The 20,514-nt window shown below is 40.8% G+C and overlaps 1 protein-coding gene across 1 annotated transcript in view; it reads right to left on the reverse strand.

Annotated features, from left to right (window-relative positions):
• Window positions 1-20,308, reverse strand: part of LOC109893890 (leucine-rich repeat and fibronectin type-III domain-containing protein 5) — a 49,325-nt gene extending 29,017 nt beyond the window's left edge. The window contains exon 1 of the mRNA XM_020487092.2: window positions 19,317-20,308. The gene's annotated coding sequence lies outside the window, so the exon portion shown is untranslated. The remainder of the gene's footprint in view (window positions 1-19,316) is intronic.
• Between the last annotated feature and the right edge of the window lie 206 nt (window positions 20,309-20,514).

A 20,514-nucleotide genomic window follows, 5' to 3' on the forward strand; every position in this document is an offset into this window, starting at 1 on the left:
ATGATGTCAAGCAAAGAGGCACTCAGTTTGAAGGTAGGCCTTGAAATACATCCACAGGTACACCTCCAATTGACTCAAATGATGCCAATTAGCCTATCAGAAGCTTCTAAAGCCATGACATCATTTTCTGGAATTTTCCAAACTGTTTAAAGGCACAGTCAATTTAGTGTATCTTCTGACCCACTGGAATTATGAAAATTATGAAAATAATCTTTCTGTAAACAATTGTTGAAAAAATTACTTGTGTCATGCACAAAGTAGATGTACTAACCGACTTGCCAAAATGATAGTTTTCTGGAAAATGACATTTCTGGAGTAGTTGAAAAACGAGTTTTAATGACTCCAACATAATTGTATGTTAACTTCCGACTTCAACTGTTTACACTGAGTGTATAAATATTAGGAACTCCTTCTCTTTCCATGACATAGGCTGACTAGGTGAATCCAGGTGAAAGCTATGATCCCTTATTAATGTAAATGGTTAAATCCACTTCAATCAGTGTAGATTTTTAAGCCTTGAGAAAATGGAGAAAACGATTGAGACATGGGACCAACAGTTTACATGGTGCGTTTATATTTTTGTTCAGTGTAGCTGTCCTCCTTCAGGCTCAACGAGCGGCCAGGCCTCCCTAAGCCCATCTTTCATCTCCCCAGGAGAGCACAGCCACACTGCTGCCAACCTCAGTCTGGTGGGTCTGATCAGAACAGTCTGACACCACACTGCCAGTGTTCTGTGCCCGGGAGGAAGGAGATCTCAGTGGGTGATGAAGATGAGGTGAGGGGCTTCCAAAATCTGCTAACCCAATCACTACTAACCGCCATGACCCCGGTACATTGAACAGCGCAGTGGGGAACGGGGCTCAACAGCTGCATTGAACTGAATCGCAGGCAGAGGACAGAACACCCCAGCTGAGAGGCAGGTGGTGCAAAGATGGTTAACCGCAAGGGTGATGGGTTAAAATACCCTGCCTTCACACTCTCTCTCTCTTTTTACACTGGCCTGTAAGACACTCTCCATGAACTGCTTGTGTGAAGTTGCAATAATGGCACCAAGTTGAGCTGATCAGCCTGCAGACAACATCCATGAATTGGATGATCTGATTTGTGAATCTGGATGAGGACCCAGATGAGAGGACGAGAGGATGGAGATGGATGGCAGCCTCCAGCTACGTTGTTATCATGGCAGCCATGATGATTCCCAGGCAGGCAGACCTCTTAGATGGACCGATAATGGGCTGAGTAGCTTCCCACTGGCCACAGGCCTGCTTATCACCAATTAGACAACCCCATCCCCTGAGATAGAACAATTAAACAAGACAGCATCCATGTCAATAGCCTGGGTCTGAGCTGGGACTGACTGGCTGAAGAGGATTTGAGAACTAGCCTGCAGTACGGTAGGCCCACATTATTCTATTTTGGCAAATTCTGCTTTGGTTGCACATATTAATGCTATTCACTGTGAGATTAGGGGCTCTATTCAATCTGTATCGCTGAATAGTTACATATTGGACTCTAGAAATGTAAAGGTAATTTCCCGGTTGAGCCGACACATGCCGAGTTTACCGTGAATGCAGTCTCTGGTAATGCAGGAACATTGCCTTTACATTTAATTCATGCTGAATAGAGCCCTAGGTTTAAGGCTGTCTCTTCCCACTGACAGACACCATGAGTCTGACGGCAAAGGAATCCATTTGATTGTGTGACAGCGTTTAGCAGCTTTTTCATATATCCCTCTTTCAGAGAGCTTAAATTTCCCAGGATATGTAATGACTAGCATGGAAAACAGCTTAGCTCACCATTACCATAACAAATCCATAAGCAGTTTGTATGATGGCATTACACTTATTAAAGCAAAATGGAGACAATTACCCATTTGTAAAGTAGATATGCCTTGTTACTAAAGGGTAAATCAATAAGAAACTATCATTGTGTACATTTACATTTTGCACATCATTTTACTTTTCCCTGCTGTTATTTTCTACTCATGCAGTTAACGCGACACCGTACTTTCTAAACATCGTCCAAAGTCAACATTTGTGTTCACTATCTGTTGGTTTTCAATATCTTAAAAGAAAATCGGCATTTTGTGCTACACCAGCTTCATTTTCAATAAATGTGAAAAACATTTTCACTTTGTTATTATTGGGTATTGTGTGTAGATGGGTGAGGAAAATATCTATTTAATCCATTTTTAATTCAGGCTGAAACACATCAAAATGTTGAATATGTCAAGGGGGTATGAATACTTTCTGAAGGCACTGTATATAATATACTGTATTCTAGTCAAGGCTCATCCTATAAAACTACTGCTGTACACACCTTTTCTATTCATATACTGTCCATACTGTCTATACACACCATTATACAGTATACTTATATTCTGGACTCGGACGTTGCTTGTTCGGATGTTTCTTACATTTTTGCGGATTTGTGTGTATTGTTTTGCATTGTTTGGTATTACTGCACTGCTGGAGCTAAAAAGAGAAGCATTTCGCTGCACCTGCATGTGAGCAATACAATTTCATTTTTTAATTGGAATTTGTAACATATCATACAAATTGCAGGATGTAACATATCATATGAAATGGATGACATTGTACACAATTGTGCAACATTTTTGGGGACCTGTTTTAGCTCGAGTGCTACTTTCAAACCTACTGGCTAAAAAGTATACAAAAACTCTGTAACACATCTTTAAACATGCATCTATCGTTATAAGAAACTATGGCATTCCGATTTATATACAGTACTGTAAGGAGCTGCCTCTGTATGCAAATGACACCGTATTATGTCTAGCCCTATCAGCAGCAGCTCAGACAGAAACAACGGAGTTGACCTGAAATCATTGAGATTGATATTGAACCAAAACAATATCAGCTGGAAAGAACAGCTATAAAGACAATACAGAATGATTGTATGTGATTGCCTTGAATCGGTAGTCCCAGGAACAGCCATAGACTGATTATAGGTGTGATCGCCTTGTATTAGCAGGTCCGGGGACAACTATAGGCTAATAATAGGTGTGATGTGTGAATGCCTTACATGCCTGCTGCCGCTAGGCAACGGGCACACATATGGAGGAGAAATATTTTAAATGGTTGCCCATTAGGCCCTGCATTAATCCTTAAATGTGAAATCAATACAGGAAGTGAAATGAGAGTGGAATGAGAAATCAGGTAAAGGCCATACAGTTTGCTTGTCATTGGATCAAATAGAATGTCAAATCAATGTAAAATAGACCCGTAATCGTTGCAGCGGCACATAATTATTGTATTATAAAACATGCTTGTTGATGTTGAAAAGAAGCATTTCTGAAAGCCAAATGCATAGTTTAGTAACAACATACCCATGCATGTCTTTTGATTTAATCTCATTCCCAAAGAATGTGAAGTCAAAAAGCAGTAGTATACGTTTTGTCAGTCAATGCCATGTAATTGTTTGTAGCTGCCTGATACTGTAGATGCATTCCGCATATTAGGTATACTGTAGTGTAGATCATTCTATCATCCAAATCCATGTCACTAAGGGAAAATGTGAAAGCTGCAGTGTACCTGATATAGGCCTATTGTTGTAGGCCGATGCAAAAGTATAATCCTGGCATCCTATAGTGCAGTACAAATGATTAAACCAGGGCTGCTACCCCCCATTCGGAAAGAGCTGCCTTTGTTGCTTGCTACAGTACCAAAGAGAGATCCAACACATCTTGGAATAAGTCTTGGAAAAACAAACACACAATACATTCAATAGACATCATGGTCTACCACCTAGCTATAATAATATTCTATAATCACGCAAAAATCAGTCTGCTTTGTCTCATCTCGTAATGAGGCCACAGGAATTGGGTCATTTGTCTCTTTCTGGATCCCATACAAGTTTCACGAGAGCAGCAGAATACCAGAGCAGCAGCCACTATATATGTATGTGCTGCTGCCAGTCCAACTGTAGAAATAGCTCTGAACTCTGGACCTGTCCATCTGTTGCACGTTTTATGTTCATATCCCTGGCATCATGGCAGACACAGGCCAGGCAGGGAGGCAGCCAGTGTTTTAGAGGGAGAGCCACAAGCACTACAAACAGACAGATGGCCTCTGTAGATGGTCTGCTCCATTTGGACATTTGGGGTTAACTCCAAAGTTATCCTCCATGCACGGCATAGTGAACACACATTGTTACATAAGCAGAACGTTCTGTCTGCTGCGTCTGTTGAGGGTCGTAAGCCAGCCCACCCCATCGATAACAAAAACAAAATGATTGGACAGATTAAATTACCTCACGATCCCCAAGACCCTCCCATTAAAAAGTGCTTGTTTGTTTTTTGCATTATTCAGGTCTGTTTAATTGCACAGGCCTCCTGATCTAATATAGCTACTGTCCAGTTTATTCCACTGTTTGAATTATTCACTGGTTGCAACTGTCTGGCCTTTTTTCTCTTTGAGTTTAAACCAGGCGATACACAGAGAGAGAGGTCATACAGGTGTACTGCAGCTGTGTGTTATTTTACCTACCGTACTCTGGGGCAAATTGAAGATTTGAAGGCACAGCTCTTCACAGTTCTTCACAGTTTCACGCGCGAAGGCCTCATGTTTGAATTCACACTTCAATCGCTACACTTACAGTACACTACAGACAAAGGCAGAGACACGCACACAGAGATACTCATTATGAAGTGCCCCAAGGGGACTCCTGCCTGTCGCATGCACTAGGAAGTTTCCCCCAATGTAGCAAGATATGACAAGGAGGAAAATAATAGCCACAAACAGACGGCACTTCCGTTGTGGAGAAATGATTATTGTGCTAGCATTGGCAGGTGTTGAGATCAAGTTTATTGATCACAACAGAGAGCGCTTAATCTCAGCTGGGAATCCACACAGGGAAAATGTAACAGACCACAATGTCAGTGAACATTTACCTGGCAGGGTTTACTCATGTATCATTTATCCTCAGATGGGCTTTACTCAGTAAAAGACAGTGGCACTGGACCGGTGCAGCAGTCATTGTTGTTTCTTCAAAGTTGCTGAGGCAAGGAATTAAAGCCCTTCTTGACAAAGCTCATTTCAGGTCATAATGAAAGTGTACGTTTTTACAACATCAGGAAAAAGTCCAGCCATATCTTGAAGCTTTGGGGAGATTCCATTTCATTGTGGCACATTAGTTTGAACTGATTATTAGATCTTGAGGTAAACAAAAAGATTCAGGCAAAGTAATTGTTCTCATGCGATAACATAACCCCATACTTGTCCTGATATGTAATGTTGTTTAAGCTCAATTTAAGAGTTCAAATGTTCAAATATTATCTTGTATTTTTCTCTAGTGATTGTTTTATAATCCCGTAATTCTTTGCAAGGCTCTCGGTAGAGTTGTCTGCATGAGGTTATCAGCTCTAGTTGATGGGTGGTGTGCTGCCACCTTCTCCCCAGTCTTATAAATATCAGAGCCATTCTGCAAAGTTGAAGCGATTGATCATACAATCCTCACACTCTCACCTCTATGTCAGCTCTAAAGTGTACTTTGCTCTGCTCTCTACTGTATATATTCAACAGGCGAGTTTCCTTTACAGGGCACTAAAGATACTGTAAATTACTGTAGCATACATCAAATATTTGGTTGTTGATAATAAGGTTGTATAAAACTGCACAGAGGCTCTGTTGTGCCTTCTTCACCACACTGTATGTGTGGGTGGTCCATTTCAGTTTGTCAGTGATGTGTATGCCAAGAAACTTGAAGCTTTCTACCTTCTCCACTGCGGTCCCATCTGTATAGATAGGGGGGTGCACCCATGGATTTTGTATTGTAAATATGTGATAGGAGTAGGGCCTGAGGGAACACATTAAATGTATTGGGTAAAGTGTTATAAAATGTAATATTTTAAACAGTATATAACTGCCTAAATGTTTCTGGACCCCATGAAGAGTAGCTGCTGCCTTGGCTAATGGGGATCCTTAGTAAATACAAATACAAATAACTTTATACATGCCTCAAGCAAACAGAGCTGCTGATTCTACAGCCTGGGTCTGTGCTATCTCTAGCAACCATCTTAAAAACTCCATTCGTGAGCTGAATTCAAAGTGTCCCCCGTACAACAGCCTCTGCTACATAGACTGAGGTAGCAAGATACCATGCTCTCACAGAAAGATAAGATAGTGATAGATAACGACAGCCATGCACAGACTCTGGCACAGCTACAGTATTATATAATTAGAATCATAACGATGGAATGCTATAGTGAGGTTCTGTATCATATGTGAGAGAGATTCAAAAAGACACTCGCACATTTGAGCTATTTTGTTGCAGGTGCATGGTAACAGTGAGATAGCTTGAAAGTAAAAATAAAGTGTGCACGTTTCTTTTCTTTCAAAAAAAGATCTTATCAACCACAGAGCAAAACGCACGCAGCGAAAAACAATAGTCCTGGGGTTGATTGGATCTCTGTGTAATCCAATTCCACCATATCACCCTATTTGACTTTGTACTGCGGCTGAGGTTCATGGCCGAGCAAGGCAAGCATTGTGATCTAAGATCGAATAATAAACGCAAACTACGCAGAATTCACAACCTGTATTGCTCTCCATATAGGAGCACATTAATTCAAGCTCACAGTTAAGTTCCCACCAAATATTTGACCTTTCTGAGACATTTTTAAAAAGCCATAACATTTGATGACAGGTTACATATTCCACCGGCAGTGTGTTGTGCCTCCGCGTCGATCACTGAGAATACGATGTGCCGTTTTTTTGTAACTACGGCACATATTAAACTGTTTTGTCTGATTTGTCCACCCTGCGTGAAAATGCCGCTAGGTCTGTCCATTTATCTGTGAAAACAATATGGAAGCATATTTGTTTTTACAAAATACTATTCCCATGTTTGTGCCCTTAAGTGTGGTTCTCCTAGCACTATGGTTTGATAGTTTGCTACTGTTCATGCAATGTCTACAGGCACTACAATATTATTTTTGTTCATTCTGATGCTAAAGGCTTAGCAATGTCATGAGCTGCTGAGACATTTTTGTAATTAACTGTGTTTGGTAGAGTTTGTGACTGACTGCTCAGATCTAAGAAGTGTCATCCTTGCATTTCACACTCTTGGGCCTGAGCAGTGCTAAATGTGCTAAAAGGTTTCTCTGTCGTCCTGGTGAGTACAGGCAGTGACTACTCTCTCCCTCCGTGCCTGGCGCACAGACACAGCACACCATGCAATGCTGATGTCTCATCCCAGCATGCAATGTGTCATTAAGATTCCCCTCTCGAGTCATCACACACGCCCCAAACCAGTACCAACACACTAACCAACCAACCCAGCTCAATCATCTGCCAGTCTCACCACCCATCTCACCAAGCCTCGATCACGCTCAAAAATCATACTCCCGTCTGTACTGCAAAACTATTTCTCAGAAAAGCCCACTCTCTCTCTTAATCAATAAAACTGGTGCATGCTAATGATTTCCATCCTCTGAAGGTCAAGCAGACAACCTGCAAATGGCTGGCGACGGAAAGCAATAGAAACCAGTGAAGGAGGAGAACAGAGATGGATGCACTGTGGGCTTATCCAATACATGCAGGGCCTCATTAAAGGGTCATTATAGGCATAATCTCTCTCTCTCTATATATATATATATACAGTATATATATATATATATATGTTTGTCATTCATTGACATATTTCATCACTATCTCCCCGGGAGGTAATTAGAGAGTGGATGAATATTGTTACTGTGAGAAAACAGAGGAGGAAGGAAGGAGTGGCAGTCCGGAGCTTCTGAAACAATGCATATGATATGTGGCACTGCACTGAGCCTGTGGGATCACTCACATCAAAGCAATGTTAATTCACAATAAGTAAGAATCGGCTCAAAGCTTTCTATTTCATTCCTGTCAGCACAGTGTGTCATGCAGCCTGTCAACATTTAAACTCAGCTGCTGCAATGGGACAATGCAATGGGTTTTGCAAAAAACATTTGCCTTTTTGATATGACATAATGATCTCTAACATTAAACACAAGCTGGTTACATACATTTAAGGAAGTAGTCGTAAGTGGAGCATTCACAGTAAGCATAGTGTGCTATGTACTGAGCAGACAAATAGCATTACTGTGAATAACTACTAAAGCCATGGCAGCAGAAGCTAAAATGGAGTGGGTTTAGCATTATTAGCCCACTATGCATAGATACAATGATATAAAGGTATGGCAGCATGGCAGATTAAGCCAATCTCACATAGTTCTAGTCCAAGGACCCAGCCAGGCAATTCAGCAATGGAATAATCCAAAGAAGTGTAAAGAAGAATTATAATTGTATAATTTTCCCTCTCTCACAACGATTCTCTTCCTACCTCTCCCGCTTCCCATTGGGGCGACTTACCCAATTTAGTAGCTCCACAATACCACATTGACATTAGGTTTGATAAAAGCCCAATCTAACTTCATGTGATTGATAGAGTTTCAGTCATGCACCGCTTTTAACTTTGTTCACACTCAGACAGAGCAAATACTGTGGAGTGGAGACTGTCCTATCATCCTTTCACCTGTACTCATGGGTTTATTCAACTCAATGCCCTAACTTGCTCGGCTCCTCCAGACACTTTCCTCTAATGCAAGAAATACTTCAAATATCCCCACCACAACCACCACCACGGCATTAACATTCTCTCTCTCTCTCTCTCTCTCTCTCTCTCTCTCTCTCTCTCTCTCTCTCTCTCTCTCTCTCTCTCTCTCTCTGTCCCGAGATATTTGGCTTCCTCAATTATTCATCTCTTAATCTTCTGGCGACTTTTTTTTTGGTATGTGTTTATCTTTAAGTGCATCGGGGAGAACTAATACATTACATACAGTACTTAGTATTCAAACTGTTACTCGGGTCACAGAAAGATAATATTAACCTGTTTCCATAAGAGTGCATGCTCAAAGAACCTAAAACTAGTTGGTGTTTGATCAATCGTTTTCACATTGTTTTTTATTTTTCATTTTATTTTCTCAAAAACAACCATACATAAACAAAATACAATCAACAGAGGAACACACATTTCAACAAACATCAATGACATCATACCTGCTCATGTTCCCACAGCAACCATACACATCATGTCCCACAACCATACTCCCCCTCTTCCTTCATCCCCCGGAACATTCCATCAACCATTTTCAAATGAGAGAGATATTGCAGGGACCTACATTTGTACTCAGCACTACTGTCTGCAGGCTTATGGTACAATACATTAACAAAAATATGTGGACACCTGCTCGTCGAACATCTCATTCCAAAATCATGGGCATTAATATGTAGTTGGTTCCCACTTTGCGGCTATAACAGCCTCCAGCACTCTGCGATCCCGTTCTGTGAGCTTGTGTGGGCTTCCACATCGCGGCTGAGCCGTTGTTGCTCTTAGACGTTTCCACTTCAAAATAACAGCACTTGCAGTTGACCGGGGCATCTCTAGCATGGCAGAAGTGTAACGAACTTTCTTGTTGGAAAGGTGGCATCCTTTGGCGGTGCCATGTTAAAAGTCATTGAGCTCTTCAGTAAGGCCATTCTACTGCCAATATTTGTCTATGGAGATTGCATGGTAGTGTGTTCGATTTTATACACCTGTCAGCAACGGGTGTGGCTAAAATTGCCAAATCAACTCATTTGCACGGGTGTCCACATACTTTTGTATATATAGTGTATGATCCCCATTGAAGCAATAGACACCATTATAGTATTACACTGTGGATTCTATATTGAATACAGATGTGCACAAAGCAATTCCAATTCATTGCTGTGTGTGCAGCAATATGGGGGCTTGCTCCCAGTGAGCACTCAGATGCACCATAAAACCTAAAACCCAACCTTCGTTATCACAACGCATCAGGAATAGTTGTTATCTGATCTCATCTCTGATAAATACACTGCATGTCTGCATTGTGACAATTCCCAACAATAATCCAACAATGAGTATGGTACAGGCCTCATCGCCACAGAATGAGATAGCCATTCTGTCAATCGACAACAGGCATGAATAATAGAAGATGAGCCAACCAGGGCAGATGGCTGCCACCTCATAGGAGTTGGGGATTAGGGTTGCATGCTCCATCACACTAAACATGATATATGACAGACATACAAACTGTACACTGTACCAGGCTGGCTACCTGCTCAACGTGCATCATTAACAGTGTCCTATGTACAGTTCCAAGGAACAGCACTATTCATGCATGTATTCATTTCCACCAGGCAAACTCAATCAAGCCCAGCTGAAGTGTTTGAAATAAACTCATTTGAAGGTCCAGTACAGTGCAGGTCTGAACTGTACCTGGTTAATCACTAGCAGTGTCTTGAGTATGGTTCCAAATGATCATCACTAATCACACTGATATACACACACAGCTATATGAAGCAATATATCAGCTGTGCTAATCAAACCAAACTGTTCTGGGAACAGACACCAGGTGGTCCAACCAGCTCAAAGCACCATCAATGATCCATATGGTTTCAACCATGGATCTCTTTGTTGGTTGTTTGGAAAATGCAATACATACAGTACATTTGTGGTTTTGCTAAGTCAAAGGTTTGGACACACCTACTCATTCCAGGGTTTTTATTTATTTTGACTATTTTTTACATTGTAGAATAATCGTGAAGACATCAAAATGATGAAATAACACATTTGGAATCATGTAGTAACCTAAAAAGTATTCAACAAATTAAAATACACTTTATATTTGAGATTCTTCAAAGTAACCACCCTTTGCCTTGATGACAGCTTTGCACACTCTTGGCATTCTCTCAACCAGCTTCATGGGGTAGTCACCTGGAATGCATTTCAATTAACAGGTATGCCCTGTTAAAAGTTAACTGAGCCAATCAGTTGTGTTGTGACAAGGTAGGGGTGGTATACAGAAGATAGCCCTATTTGGTAAAAGACCAAGTCCATATTACGGCAAGAACAGATCAAGTAAGCAAAGGGAAATGACAGTCCATCATTACTTTAAGACATGAAGGTTAGTCAATATGGAAAATGTCAAGAACTTTGAAAGTTTATTCAAGCGCAGTAGCAAACATCATCAAGCGCTATGATGAGACTGGCTGTCATTAGGACCACCACAGGAAAGGAAGACCCAGAGTTAACTCTGCTGCAGAGGATAAGTTCATTAGAGTTACCAGCCTCAAAAATATAGCCCAAATAATTACTTCAGAGTTCAAGTAACAGAAACATCTCAACATCAACTGTTCAGAGGAGACTGCGTGAATCAGGCCTTCGTGGTGGAATTTCTACAAAGAAACCACTACTAAAGGACACCAATAAAAAGAAGAGACTTGCTTAGGCCAAGAAACACGAGCAATGGACATTAGGCCGGTGGAAATCTGTCCTTTGGTCTGAGGAGTCCAAATTTGAGATTTCTGGTTCCAACCGTCGTGTCTTGTGAGACGCAGAGCAGGTGAACGGATAGTCTCCTCATGTGTGGATCCCACAGTGAAGCATGGAGGAGGTGTGATGTGGGGATGCTTTGCTGGTGACACTGTCTGTGATTTATTTAGAATTCAAGGCACACTTAATCAGCATGGCTACCACAGCATTCTGCAGCGATACACCATCCCATCTGGTATGTGCTTAGTTGGACTATCATTCTTTTTTCAACAGGACAATTACCCAAAACACACCTCCAGGATGTGTAAGTAAGGGCTATTTGACCATGAAGGTGAGTGATGGAGCTGCACCAGATGACCCGATTTCAACCCACCAGGTCGCAGTTGTAAATGAGAACTTGTTCTCAACTAGCCTACCTGGTTAAAAAAAAAGTGAAATTAAAAAAAAAAAAAAAATTGAGATGGTTTGGGATGAGTTGGAATGCAGAGTGAAGGAAAAGCAACAAACAAGTCTTCAGAATATGTGGGATTTCCAAGACTTTTGGAAAAGCATTCCAGGCAAAGTTGTCATCAAGGCAAAGGGTGGCTACTTTGAAGAATCTCAAATATAAAGTATATTTTAATTTGTTGAATACTTTTTTGGTTACTACATGATTTCATATGTGTTATTTCATAGTTTTGATGTCTTCACTATTATTCTACAATGTAGAAAATAGTCAAACTAAAGAAAAACCCTGGAATGAGTAGGTATGTCCAAGCTTTTGACTAGTACTGTATAATCAGCCCTTTAGAGTAATATAGTTTAGAAGATGAGGTGGCGTCAGCTGGGAACACTGTGTGACGGTGCTGTAGTGAGCCAGAACGGCTCTGTACAGTAGTTTCATATAGCTCTGCCTCTATTACAACCAAAGCCTTGTAGCTGTACAGAACAGCTCTGCCTATTCAGTTTTTGTAGCTCTGCCTCTATCTGTCACAGCCAAAGCCTTGTAAAGGGCTTATCCCATAAGTGGTGTGTATAGTCTTCTCAAATGTGTCACGGCAGGGTCCATGTGTGTCCCTGGGCAGATTAAGGCCAGGCAGAAGAGACCATATCCCCACCTATTCACTCTAATCTCGTCATACTACAGGAAGGGCCTTACAAACTACGATTTACACAGAGACACAAGAAGCTGTTAGCTACCTACAGTACAATGAGATTATATAGATATTATTATGATATGTTTGTACTTACAAACACCAAATAGTCAGAGAATATTGTGAATATTGATATATTTTAACTAAAAGTGGCTAGACCACAAATCATGAAAGATTCTACATTACCTTGAAATATTGTAATTTTTGGTTGTTAAACCTTCCAGATCTTCTTTAGGAGTATTCACTTTTTAAAACAGGAACTAACATGTTATTGTCATTTCATTTAACACAGTGCATATCAATCTATCAATATTTTAGAAACTAGGGATCAGTGCCTCGTCAGTCAAATACGTAATAGCATTACAGACTCACTGGCCCTCACCACAGAAACTAAACTATTACCATTCCTGACTACCACTTTTCTCCTGTTTAAACCAGCGGGTTGTAGCGGGATCAAAACAATTTGCCGCTGTCCCCTTGACAGCTCATTATCACAGACAAACATCCCTCAAAGTACCTCCCACTCACAGACAGCGAGAGGAACTCATTCTAGTCACCCCATCACACTGACAAAGATCTCACCCTGCATCAACAACTTGAGGGACACCAAATGAAAGAAAATAAAGCATTGAAATACCTGGTGGTTTGAATTAGTTGTTACCAGATGAGGTTTTCTCGTGCACTAGTAAACAGTAAATCCTCATTTGATTTGGGATCCTCCACAAGCCTTAGGACTCCAAAGCTTCCTACGGTTCTATCTACAGTATGCCTGTCTGATTCGATGCTGTCTTTAAAATAAGATCAATTGGGTATCAGTGTTTTGTCTATACTATATATGCAAAAACTCTCCCAAATACTTGCTTCCATTATATATCACAAACCAATATTGAAAGGACAACACTTTTCAAATGATAATATAAATCCATGTGGTGCTTCTTATCAGTCAAATAAAGGTATTGTATCACCTTTCTAGGTGATCCTGGAACATGGGTTTAGACTAAAAGGATCAGTAGAGCAGTCTTCAGTCTTCAGTCTAGCCAGTGTGTCATGGGTTAAACAGGACCACCAGGATCTATCTACATCTCATCTGAATCATTCTCATAGAGAGATCATTATTAACTGACCTCAACATATCATCAGACCCCCAGTGTAGACCAAACTAAATAAACTAAAATAAACAAATCATCAGACCACCAATAAACTAGCCATCCTGCAGCTTCTACAGGACCTAGTAGACCTGATCCACTGATTGTTGTTTAACCTTTTTGGGATAGGGGGCAGCATTTCACATTTGGATGAATAGCGTGCCCAGAGTGAACTGCCTCCTACTCTGTCCTAGATGCTAATATATGCATATTATTATTAGTATTGGATAGAAAACACTCTGAAGTTTCTAAAACTGTCTGAATTATGTCTGTGAGTATAACAGAACTCATATGGCACGCGAAACATGAGAAAAATCCAACCAGGAAGTGGGACATCTGAGGTTTGTAGTTTTTCACAGCTTGGCCTACCGAATACACATTGAGATATGGATGAGGTTGCACTTCCTAGGGCTTCCACTAGATTTCAACCATCTTTAGAAACTGGTTTGAGGATTCTACTATAAAGGAGGCTCATGAGACCTCTTTGAGGCAGTGGTCTGGCAGAGAGCCTTGGTCTCATGACGCGCGCTCCCGACAGAATTACTTCTCGTTCCAGTGCTTTTCTGAAGACAAAGTAATTCTCCGGTTGGAACATTATTGATGTTTTATGTTAAAAACATCCTAAAGATTGATTCCATACATTGTTTGACATGTTTCTAAAGGACTGTAACGGAACTTTTTGAGTTTTTGTCTGGACGAAATGCTCGCGCCTCATGAAGATGGATTACTGGGCTGAACATGCTGACAAAAAGTGCCTATTGGGACATAAATGATGGAACCTTATGGAAAAAATCTGTCATTTATTGTCGACCTGGGATTCCTGGGAGTGCCTTCTGATGAAGATCATCAAAGGTAAGTGAATATTTACAACTTTGTTGATTCCAAAATGGCGGATATTCCTCTGGCTGTTCTGGGTTCTGAGCGCCGTTCTCAGATTATGCTTTTTCCGTAAAGTTTTTAAAAAATCTGACAAAGCGGTTGCCTTAAGGAGAAGTCTATCTTTAATTCTGTGAATAACACTTGTATCTTTTATCAATGTTTATTATGCGTATTTCTGCAAAATCACTGGATGTTTTGGAATCAAAATAATAATGGCATAATGGCGTAATGCGCCAATGTAAACTGAGATTTTTGGATATAAATATGCACATTATCGAACAAAACATACATGTATTGTGTAACATGATGTCCTATGAGTGTCATCTGATGAAGATCATCAAAGGTTAGTGATTAATTTTAGCGATATTTCAGCTTTTTGTGACTCCTATCTTTGGCTGGAAAAAGGCTGTGTGTTTTTTCGACTTGGTTCTGAACTAACATAATCATAATCATATGTTGTGCTTTAGCTGTAAAGCATTTTTGAAATCTGACACAATGGGTAGATTAACAAGATGTTTATCTTTCATTTGCTGTATTGGACTTGTTAATGTGTGAAAGTTACATATTTCAAAAAAATATATTTTTATTTTGTGCGGTGCCTTTTCAGCGGAATGTTGTCTAGCGGAAGCCCTGCGCTAGAAAGGTTAAACAATTTATAATTAAATGTACACATACAGTAATCCATCCTGGCCCAATCTCTATTAACCTAGAGGGGGGAATTCCGACCAAAGTTAAGAGTAAATGGAACGTAATTCGCTCTTTACGTTTGGGGTGGAGATCAAAGAAATTAAGGTGTAGCAGAAGTGTGTCTACAGATTATGTATTCTGACCCCAGAGTCGGGGGGGGGGGGGGGGGGGGGGGGTTAGGATGTGTGGTACGCCAGTGCTTCTGTGTGGTTGTTCCTGAGGCTTGCTAATAATAGTGAATCATAGTAGGATAACGTATTACAAGTAAATAATTTGGAAGACGTAGCCTATTTCAATCATTATGGAATGCATACCATACATAGCAGTTTTAACCTGGAGCCTGGTGCACGGTTCACGACAACTGGACTGTTGTCATCACAGTTCCATCATTAGTGAGAATTATTAGGGTAGATTTACAGGACTACTCTTCAACCCCTGTTGTACACTTTTATCACCATCCAATATTTAATTCTTTGAACAATTGAATATGGAAACTTTCAGGGTGATTCCAACAACTATATTTTTGATTCATCAATATATTTAGTGTGTAAAGGCTCTCCAAACAGTTTTTTGCATTATTATTCATAAATACTTTTCTAACCCTAAATAATATACAAGATCAGAGTATTTTTTTTATCTACCAATTGGTGCTGAAAAGGAGATGAATATGCATCTATTGACATGGCTTCTTTCATTGATCCCTAATATTCTGAACTGTTCTCCATATATTCAAGTGAGTCTGTCATGAAAATTCAAATGAGAGGTACACCAAATATAAAGGGATGGCTTTCGATAAATGTACTGAAAACCCTATTGAATGAAAACTCCCAGAGAAAATATGCCAGCAAGTGGGAGGGTTTTTAGCGGTTGAATTAAATCTGTTCAGTGTGCAAGTTAACCACTCCTGCAAAGCCTGTTACTACCTGCATAAGGTAAGTCTGAATACCAACTACTGAGATATACGTAGGAAAGGTGTTCATATGAAAGGTGTACATTTCCTAAGTCTGGATTGGGCCCCTAGTGCTTAAATTCAATGTGGCCTGGTGACTTTTGGAATTGACTCAACAATCAACTCCTTGCTGAGCAATTAACAGATCATACAAACTAAGACATCCTTAAACTCAGTAAACACAGTATGCTAACAGATAAATTATTACCAAAAAAACAATGAGAACATCACATAAAGGTCACATACATTACAAATTCACCTCTTGCTCAAGATTAGCAAAGCTGTTTTGGGAGCAGCAAAACCTTCAGTAGATTCAAGAAAACAGAGAAAATGGTTGCTGTCCATGGTGCTGATTGGATGAATGAGTTTGTAAACACTGTTGTGTGCACTCTACCATGCGGAACACAGATCAAATGTGAGGGGCTGTCCATGGTTCTGACTCCACAATAACACTTCTAGCTTCGCAAGCTTCTGACACAATCTCACTTGTAACTGTTCATGGAGCTGGACTCTTGGCCAAACTACAACAGTCACCACATTACCAGTTTCTTTGACACCATATGATGACTGCATAACACAGCGTAGAGCATATACCACATCATGGTAAAACATACTATGCTAACGCCTCTAGAAAGAATACACAGGCATATTAGGTTACATTAACTCACCATTCATGGGTCACATGATTTTTAGCTGAGTCCTATGTCTGGTCTAAATTTCAAACCTATCCAGGTTTAATCCCACCAGAGCTGTCAAGTATCTGCTGACACTTATCAGTCTCCGACATACATGTCTTGTCTCAGGTATCAATAAATGTGTTCAAACCTGCCATGGTACATCCTCACAGACTCACAGGGAAAATGCACACAAGTATCAAAGACGTAAAGACAGTGTAGTAGAGGACTGTAAGTACTTGCTCTCTGTATGAAGTAATATTGGGCACCAGTGCTCTGCCTGTAAATGTAATAAAATATGTCATGGTAACTCCTCACACATGCACCCAGAGGGCATATCAAAGGCAAGATGTTATAGTAGACTATTTGTTGAGCACCCAGGTATGTGATGCTAATCCTACCTGGAGGAGGATGTTGTTTTGCAGCGTTTGATTCCCTCAGTCCCCATATCACACTAACAGCAGGATCCTCATACCGGGCTCTTTGATTCCTTGGCTCGGGCTCACATCATCACGGGGTCTTAATCTCTACTAGTGTAATTAAAACAAGTCTCCGAGCTACAGGGATCGCTGCCACGCCATCTCCAACGTGCCAAATCCCACCCTGATTTTCAAAAGATAGAACTTGCAAATTATATTACAACAAATGAAGAGGTCCCTGGGTCTAAAATTAATACTTAATGCACTAGACATAATATTTGAATACATGCTACTTTGATAACCAAAGGTGTATTCCACTGTCCACCCCACCCTAATAGGTGTATGGTAAAGCTGCGGTTGGGCAGTCTCTCCTCCCCCGTCCTCAGTGTTACCCAGCCCTTCAGAGCTGCAGCAGGCAGCAGTATGGAGGGAGAATAAATTGAATTATAGCACCACCAGCCACTGGAAGTGGAGCTGCAGCTCAGTTTGCCTATATGGTTTCTTGCTCATAGGGTAAGCAATACAGAATACCCTTACATACAGTACTAGTGAAAAGTTTGGACACACCTACTCATTCCAGGGGTTTTCTTTATTTTTTACTATTGCCTACATTGTAGAATAATAGTGAAGACGTCACAACTATGAAATAACACATGGAATCATGTAGTAACCAAAAGTGTTAAACAAATCAAAATATATTTTAGATTATTCAAAGTAGTCACCCTTTGCCTTGATGACAGCTTTGCACAGTCTTGGCAGCTACCCTGCCCTATTAAGGATGAAGTGTCATGGGGTCTGAAGAATTGAAATATGACTTGTTTATCAGATTACATTTATAGAAGTGCCAACCAACATTGCTGAAATCAAAGAAATGCCTTGTTAGAATAATACGGAATTCAAATGGTCATTGATGTAGTCTATTGTACTCACTGGATCCAATAGTTCTTATGTTAAAATTGTACCATAAATACAGAAAGATTGTACAAACATAAATAGGCGCCATGACCACTGAGCTGAAGTGAATTTCCTTTGGGACACGACACGTTGCCATTCTAAATCACATCCATACATTGCCTTTACCTATACAATGGAAATATACACTTCAGTTAATTTGGATCACCACGTGGTTATTATAGCATAATTTTTGACTAATTTACATATGATCTCTATACATATCATTCCAGTGCATCAGGAATATGTGGGTATGGTTTTAATTATATCATAGCGCGTCTATAGCAGCCATTGGTGCCATGGTAGTGAGCATGATATATCGCTTAGGACGGGGCAAGATGACGACGACGCCTGAATCCTCTATCATCATCTGAGCATATGCCAAGGTTGAGGACTCTTGTAACCTGTCTGGGTAGCCTACATTTATAAGGCTATACACACTTCATGGAGGGCATTTAGCGAAAATATCTATCAGGCTGAACTGGCATGGGAACTCAGCTTCCATATAAATAGAGGTGATTTCAATCTAGCCCCTTATGACCGGGTGAGGCAGTGAAAGAGGGTGTCTACGTTAACAACCACCCCTCCCCCTTTCCACACACACACTCACACTCACACACACACACACACACACACACACACACACACACACATACACACTCACTCACACACACACACACACACACACACACACACACACACACACACACACACACACACACACACATACACACACACACACACACACACATCATTACCACCACCCAAGTATACTACCACATTCACCCAAATCAATTAGAGCAAGATCAGGTCTATGGATAGCAGTGACCTGGCCAAATAAATGATCCCACTGCGTAATTTTTAATATACGCCCAGACACTCAAATTGAAATGCAGTCAGACAGCTAGCATTCGTTCAAACTAAGCATTATTTAAGTCTCGTTTTTTTACCCTCCGTTGTTCCTGAATAACCGGTAATACGGAACACACCTGGTTTTCAACAACGTCCTGCAGGTTATCTGGCTATAGAGCCCATGGGTTCAGCCTTGAAATTCGGTCAACGAACGATGAACGAAAACAAAAAGGACTGATGAAAATGTACAGACATGTACAAACATTTAAACAGTAAAAGTTTACCTTAAAAAGGAACGCCAGCCCTGCTCTGAGCACCGACGATCAGGGGTATCGAATTTTCTCACATTTCATATTTTCCCATGTTCCAATTTTGTTTTGCCCCATTGGATTTAGGCTAAATTAGGCTATATCAATACAAGGTGCGCTGTATTTCAAAGCCCACAACTCTGCCCAGCACATCTCTTCATTGTGCCCGAGTAAATTGACATCGGTCTGCGCTCCTCCGAACCCAATCCACGTGTTCCTTTTCTTTTCAGTTTAAAATAAAGATCCAAGAACACCAACACGAAGAGGCAGTCAAATTCCAACGCGCTTCGACAGAATCCTTTGGTGAAAAACGGGCGTTTGCTTTCCCCTCAGACTCGCCGAAAACCTTGCCATTCTCCTGCCGCTCGTCGACGCGCCTCACAACAGTAGAGGCTTTCCTCCGCAGTAATACCGGCTTGCTCTATTTAGCTGAGTGTACGTCTCTAGAGCCGAGTGCTATAAAGTGGCTGCTATGGGGAACTCAGATCAAATCTCAGCAGGGAGACCGTTGCACCGCTGCACCTTACGCGCACTTCCCCCGTTCTGCCTCCACCACGTAATCCACAGAGTGACAGTGCCTGTAGCACGCTTGCCCTCCATCCAAGTTATTAAAAGGCTAGGTCTTTCCGTCCCTCTTCTCCAGTTTATTCTCAGCTATTCAGCCTCGAAAAAGCGCGTAATTATCTAAATATATGCTGCTCAGTAGTTATTACATTTAAAACCTCGACCAAAAAGAAACGTGTATTATGAGGCACAATTAACGGTTCCCCCCATTGCCATCACTGTGCTTTTTCCCAATGCTCAGTTCTACCATTCCAGATGATTTAACAAACTAAAAGCTGCAGTTACTGGGACATGTGATGGTAGCTATTTTCCCTCTCCTTTCGATTGGAAAAAATTGAGGAAGTCACCACGGATTGGCTCAGAATCATGTTCGTACTCCTTGATTCAGGCTGTCTTTCAGTGGGACCTGCTAAGAAATGCTGGCGGTAGAGCCTTTGCAGGGCAGACAGAATTTCATTGCAATGAACAAAAGATGGAAAGAACGACGCCTGACGGGCAATAGGACAGTCGCTGATGGAAAATAATAGGATCCAGCGCGTAGGGCCTAATATTGTAGAAAACCAACTACATGCACCCGACTTTTTTGTTGCATAACTTTTACAATTGAGTG

The sequence above is a fragment of the Oncorhynchus kisutch genome, linkage group LG7, assembly GCF_002021735.2.
Source record: "Oncorhynchus kisutch isolate 150728-3 linkage group LG7, Okis_V2, whole genome shotgun sequence".
Classification (NCBI taxonomy): Eukaryota; Metazoa; Chordata; class Actinopteri; order Salmoniformes; family Salmonidae; genus Oncorhynchus; species Oncorhynchus kisutch.